The sequence below is a fragment of the Hemiscyllium ocellatum genome, unplaced genomic scaffold, assembly GCF_020745735.1.
Source record: "Hemiscyllium ocellatum isolate sHemOce1 unplaced genomic scaffold, sHemOce1.pat.X.cur. scaffold_255_pat_ctg1, whole genome shotgun sequence".
NCBI classification, from domain to species: domain Eukaryota; kingdom Metazoa; phylum Chordata; class Chondrichthyes; order Orectolobiformes; family Hemiscylliidae; genus Hemiscyllium; species Hemiscyllium ocellatum.
The window spans coordinates 87,034-94,147 of NW_026868131.1; the positions used below are offsets into that span (position 1 = coordinate 87,034).

General features: G+C 41.7%; 1 non-coding gene across 1 annotated transcript; it reads left to right on the forward strand.

The window, feature by feature from the left end:
- Positions 1 to 282: 282 nt before the first annotated feature.
- On the forward strand, positions 283 to 378 carry trnar-ucu (transfer RNA arginine (anticodon UCU)). The gene is made up of 2 exons: positions 283 to 319; positions 343 to 378. It is a non-coding gene; the product is annotated as a tRNA-Arg (tRNA).
- The last annotated feature ends 6,736 nt before the right edge of the window (positions 379 to 7,114 follow it).

Consider the following 7,114-nt stretch of genomic DNA (forward strand, 5'->3'; position numbering starts at 1 on the left):
CATAAATGAAATACAGGAGACAAGATGTTTTTAGGAGATTTTGGGAGAATGCTTTCACCAGTAGAGTGTTGCTTATCTGGAAAACATTATCTGAGCATGTGGTAAAGCTAAGTATCATGAGAACGTTCCAACAGTCTGTAGTCGAACACTTGAAGAGCCAGAGCACACGTGGATAAGGTACAGGCACTGGAACGTGTGACGAGGACAGACAGATGCGAGATGGTTGTCCTGAACGCAATGGGTCGAAGGCAAATTTGTGTGCTAAACAAAGTGCAATAGCGCGGCTCTGTAGCGCAATGGATAGCGCGTTGGACTTCTATATCAATGACTGGTCAGGTTGCAATTCAAAGATTGTGGGTTCAAGTCCCATCAGAGTCGAATTTTGGTTTATGGTTTGGAAGGTGGTCAGAGCAGACTCGGCTGCTCATCTGCAAAACCAACAGTATTCATGCAGAAACTCAACTGTCCCGAAAGGGAACATTTTACTCTCACAAGTTTAAATTTTCGATGTCAATAAACATCTGTTAGTCAGTAGGCAACACGATGATGTGTATAGGCTGGAAAAAGACACAAAATTGTTGTGTCAGCCATGATGATATGGAATCACGGAGCGGGACGAAATCGGTATTAACAATGGGCTCCTTTGTGTCTGTGCCACTTCTGGACCAGGTTTTTAAACAATCACATTAAGAACAATATGAATGAAACGCCACGAAATATTTTAGTCTCACCTCCACATCCCCTTCCTTCCAGCTGGAATAGACAGCTCTTGTTTCAGCTTTAGATCAGACAGCGGAGGGTTCTGACGAGTTCTCCTTCAGGCTGAATGTTGCTTCGCATGGGTTTCAAAGTGGACACCTGGAGCAAGCAATTGCATGGATTCAGGGGATTCAGGGACAGATTTCCCCTTTGCTGGGCTGGAATTCTGGCCAAGGTAATGAACGTGAAGTTCTGACATTTTGAATCTTACTCTGGATTCTTGCGTCTTCAGCAATTAAATTGGAATTCACGTTGCCCTTGCATAACATTATTCAATCTTCACTGTTTATAAAAACCATGCCACGTCCTCGTGGGTGCAGTATGCTGAATATTGTTGTCGTTGTGTGCAGTGTGGGTCGATGTTCATATGAACATGCCGATGGAAGTTGGTGAAATTTCAGTGAATCGAATTCCCTGACGAAGTGAAACCGATCGAAGGAAAACCCCAGTCCAGTGGCGACATGACATTTCCGGTGATCAACGCAGGACACCACTGTAAACGTACGCAGCATTCAATAAAGTCGATTTCCGCCACATTTTTCTATGCCACATTTCCACCACATTTCTGGGACATTATTGTAATCTCTACGCTCTCACATTCTATAGGAAGAACATTCAAATGGCCAACTATCCATTACTAATGTCCTGAATTCACATACACATGCACAAATATGCGCATATTTATATATCCACACAGATATAAATGTATGTGCGCATGCATGTATATGTCTGTGCATATATATTTAAAAGTTACAAAAGAACGTTGAGTAAAACAACATTTATTCTAAAAAAATATGATTTCTTGGAGTGCTCTGTCCTTAGGAAATGCCTCAGTTACTTAAGACAAGCCATAAATACTCCCTGAGTGAATACCCAACACTCAACAGAGATACAGAGGTAATTTTTGCAAACAATGACGTCTTTCATACCGCTGATCCTGCGCTGTGTTAAATTCTGGAAAGGATGTTTAGCTCTTTACATATTACCGGTGTTGCTGCAAGCTCGCACAGGCCATTAAAGCAATCCACAAAATATTAGATTTATCTCATTGGACATTTTGACTGTTATCAGAAAAACTGGAATCGAAACGATAACGATGTTTTTAAGTATTGCTGTGAAGATTACAGAATTGCAGCAGGAATATTTTTCGTGTCTTGTTAATGGATATTTTGGGGGAGATGAGTGAGCAGTATATGGACTCACTCCCTTCTCTGTGATTGCAGCCAAATGTTCCAATGCAACACATGAAAGGATAAAGGTGCATTACATTGGCAGGTCAGTTCCCACTCACGATAGTATAGTTTCACTTTGATTATCGCCATCGTCTAAAGTATTAGCTGAGTCGGGAGATCATGATCCTGAGTGTATGCTGAGACATTTCGAGAATTAATCCCACACTGTTGGCTTCACTTTATATCATAAACCAGTTATGCAGCGGACTGAGCTAACTGGCTTCCCTTTCATGCTCAGTTTTTTGTACAATTTATAAAAGTTTACGTGGAACAAGCTGCTGAACCTTTCCTCACAATCAGCACATGCTGTACTTAGTCGCACTCAGTTGAAGGTGTTATGAACTTTCTATCCAATTAACTTTAACCAATTACAGAGTGTGAACATAAAGCGTACCCATCATGGCCGGCCAGATTCCCTGTCACGGTGAAATTCATTCCTCGCGTGTCTGCACGTGTCTTCACAAATATATTAGGATCAGCTTCTCAATAATCTTTCCAGCGAAGAAGAAATCGTTTTCGAATTCAACTGCTGTAGAAGGAAAAGGAAAACTTTCCAAATTTCTCTTTATCATTCATCGCTGGTTTTGAAGTTCTAAAGTTTTGATATAGATCCATCCGAATGAAGGAATTTCCCTCCTGTTTACTCTCACCAAATTCTCATCGCCTGGAAACCTTCCATATGGACACAACTCAGTTTTACCTGGTGTCACGTCACATGATCTATTCGTTTTTTCCACCAACACATGAAACCTCGCCTTTTCTTTTCAAATGGCATTACCCCTCACTACATCGATGGCTTCCTTTACATTTTTTTGTTTCCAAGTAAACACTGTCCATTCTTCCTGACGTCTTTTCATTACAGTCATCGCCATCCATGTTTATTATTATCTCTTTATATCCCTGTATAGCCAATGTTGGGAAAGGATGCTGGGTCCAATGCAACACATTAAAACCCGGTCTAATGCTGTGTACTGCCATTACCAATGTAGGGAAAATAGGAGCTAGTTCAGGCAAAAGTGAATCCATTGGTTGTCGCGTAATGGATCAATCCCTGACTGGGAAGTGACTGTTTTTCCTCACTTTTCTCCCTGGTCTGAACATTTGCTAAAGCAACACACTAAGGGAACATAGAATGACTATAGTTCAGAAACTGGCTATTCATTGCAAACAATGCACACCCAGTCCTCCAGGGATTAACGCTCACAGAACAATCTTTCTCTTCATTTGCGCCTGAAGTTCGCACCTTACTGACAGTCAACCCAGTTGTAGGCAAATCACATCTCTGGCGCTGTGAGGCAGCAGTGATAACCAGTGGACCACCTTATGGCCGTGTACAATATTGCAAGGCACATGTGGACGCGTTTGTCATGTGATTCCTGTCAAAGATGCTCTACTTTGTTGTTACCCTGACCAGGAACAATAAATTCTGATTCCCTGACCTAGAAATGAACCCAAACCACAACGGTGAAAGTGCTGCATTAGAACCACTGGTCGACCAGGTAGGACAGCATGTGCAATTGTGTCTTCTCTTAACAGCATAGCTTTCTTTTCCTGTGATGAGACATTTCTATCGAAAAAGAATGTTCGTGACACCGTGCTTTTACAGCACAGAATAATAAATCATGTCAGTACCAGTCATCAAACATCCATCCATTCTCCTTTCCAGTTACCACTACTTGGTCCACAGCCTGACGTCTGAAGTGTTCATCTCAATGAGACTTTCCATGTAAAGTTTTAATTTCAAATGAACCAGCGACAGAGACTGAAGTCAGATACCGTCACGTTTGTTCATGACCTGGCGGAGAACTGAACCTCATTTTGACCCATAGATGGAACTATACAGACACATCTTTTGAGAGTGACAAAGGCCTCAGGACATCCCAACTAACATAAAATGAGGAATTGAACCGTTTGGCCTCTTCTTTCTTCACTACTAGCTTTAAAATCCGATTCTGTTGACAAAAGCAGAGGTGTAAACTGACAGGAGGCTGTCCTTCGAAGACTGCCCCAATTGTGAATATTTGGTATCTGCAAACCGTCGATGTATCCACCTGTGAGGCAGAATGGCTAGCTGTGATCTTCCAGCCGGTTTAATTTGGATTCCAGCGCATTCCTGTCTCTACATAAGGAACAGGAGCATACAGCCGCATTCCTGTAAGTTTTCGTTCCCCCACTGTTTCACCGTTAGTTTACTGCTTCTAATGAGTCACGTTTTTCTTCCTGCCAAACGAAGGCATTCTTCGCATCAGAAGATTGACATCCACATGGTCCTCAGGGGAAAAACACGGATGTGGACTTCCAAACTGAAATGGATGAGGCCTGGTCTGCGCAAAAAATGACTTTCAGCTTTTCCTTCAAAAATAAGTCCTATCAACACACACAACGCACCTTCGGATGCTTGTTGCAAAGTTGTAAGGAAATTCAGCAAGGCTGCCGTGAGAATGGAGGTTACAACCGCTGGTTTACAAAACCAGCCTCGAACCACTGAGTTATGGAAGAACTAAATTCTGAGTCGTTTTGAGTCTGACAAAAGATGATGACCTCGAGCAGAACAAATTCGGTCAAATCAGTTTTGTGATACAAACTTCGTTTTATGTGACAAAATACCCCTTGAAACCCACTTCTTTGATCGCTTGTTTGATGTCACACTTTGTCAGCTTCCCAAGTTTTCATAATGGAACAGGGATCAACATTTGTATAACCTCCCGGCAGAGTAAAATCTTTGACGTTTCTATTATGATTTTGGTGCTAGACAGTGAAATCCTGAAAATAGGAACAGAAGTGTTTCAGATGGGAAAGAAAGCAAATCGAACTCTGGCCTTCATCGGTCACAACGTTTGGTATCGTGATTTGCATCTGATGTTGTAATTGTATAAAACTTCTGTTTGACCACATTTGGAGTACTGTGTGCAGATCTCATCTCAAAAAAGCAAGGATGTGGAGGATTCGGAGAGGGTACAAAAAGGGTTTATCAACACGTTACCAGTATTGTGTTTTTAAAGGTGTGTTAGGTATAAGAGGAAATTAAACAAAGATGGATTGCTTTGTGAGAGTATCAGAGGCTGACAGGCGACCAGGTACAGGAATATAACGCTAGGACAGGATAGATAATGTGGATAGTCAGAATCTCTTTTCCAAAGTATAAGTTTCAAATACTAGAGCGCAGAGGTTTAAGGTGAGAAAGAGAAAGTTTAAATGATGTGTGTGAGGCAAGATCTTTTATTCAGAGAGTGGAAGTTGCCAAGCGAGGTCTTGAAACAGAAATGTGAGTAAAGTTTTGAAGTGGCATTTCGACAGAAACATGAACAGTCAGGGAATAGAGGGATATGGACCATGTACATTCAGATAGGATGAGTTGAGAATAACATTGTGGTGGGCCGAAGGGCCTATTGCAATGCTGCACTGTACTATTTTCTAACTTCCCAGCATTTAACCGATCAAAGCACTTCAGAATCTTGCATGTTTCTTTCAGTTTCTCTCTCATTTTTCTTAACTGTAATTGGTTCATTCTCAATCTACTCCACTTCTTATTATAAAATCCCTCCATTCCCAATATCATCCGAGTGAAAATTATCTGGCCTGCCTCTGATACAACAATATCTTTCCTTCGGGCACACATGCTGTTCATAATATTCTAAATGTAATCTGACTTGAACCTTGCATCGTTTTAGTAAGACCTCCCTATATTTAGCCTCCATTCCCTTTGTTAAAAAAAAGGCAGCATTTAATTTGCCTTCTCTATTACTTGAAGACCTTGTAAGCTACTTTTTTTCTTATTGATAAACAAGAACTCGCACAAACCTTTATGTTTCCAGTCTAAAAACAAGTACTGTTAGCCTGACAGAAAGTCAGGAGCATGTTGCAATAAGTGAGAAACAACATATCAATAAAAAGTAACTGGACTCTTAGAAACAAATTTTATAAAAGAGAATTTGTTTTAGAGCCTGTTGGATTTTATTTGTTGGTGTGAATATAACTGGCAGAATAGATAAGGTTGTGGTGGGGGTGGGTGTTGGTACGGTGGATATGGTTGATTTCAGAAGCCTTTGTGTGAGTTTCAATAAGGGCTAAATAAAAATAACTTGGTAGAGAATAGGGCCCCTTAAAGGTCAATATGGTCGCCTATGTGTGGAACTACAGGAGACGAGTGAGATCATAAACAAAAAAAAAGTCTTGTCAGTATTTACTCTGGAGAAAGACATGGAAACTCGGGAACATTTTGAAATAAATTGCCATGTCTTGGAAAAAATCCTCAACAGAGAAGAGAAAGTGGTGGAATATTAAAACAAGTAGAGATAGATCAATCCTCAGGAGCTCATTAGGTCGATCAGAAAATATTATGGGAAGCTCGGGAAGAGATTGCAGTGTCTCTTACAGAGATATTTATGTTATCAACAGCCACAGTGAGGTGTTGGAAGACTGGAGGTTGGCGAATGCTGTTGCAGCACTTAAGGGTTGCAGGGAAAGCCAGGAAATTGCAGCCCCTTGAGCCCATTGATGGGGAAGTTGTTGGAGGAGATTCTGAGAGAAAGGAGCTACGCATATTTGGAAAGGCAAGGACTGATTAGAGATGGTCAGCATGGCTTTATGAGTGGAAAACCGTGTTTCACAAACTGGATTGACTCTTCGTGGAGGTGGCCAAGAGATAGGTAAAGGCAGAGCAGTCAGCGCTGTCCAAATGGACGTCTGCAAAGCATTTGACAAGGTTCCAAGGGTTATTGAACATCTAGTTAAGAGTAAAAACGACGCTTACATAAGGATCATTAGACGTCTATAGGGTCAAAGAGGGGTGTCATGATGCCTCAGTGGATAGCACGGCTGCCTTACAGCACTGGGGAACCGATTTCGATTCCAGTCCTGGGCGACAGTCGGTGTGGAGTTTACACGTTCTCCCCATGTCTGCGTGGGGTCCTCAGGTGCTCCAGTTTCCACCCACCGTGCAAAGATGTGCAAATTAGGTGAATGGTTTTTGGTGGGATGTCCTTCAGAGGGTCCGTATGGAGTTGTTGCGCCAAATGGCCTATTTCCACACTCTGGGGACTCACTGAAGGTAGCCAGGAAGGAACTGAAGAATGGAGTTAGAACAGCTAGAATGGGACATGAAAACACTTTGTTGGGAAGGA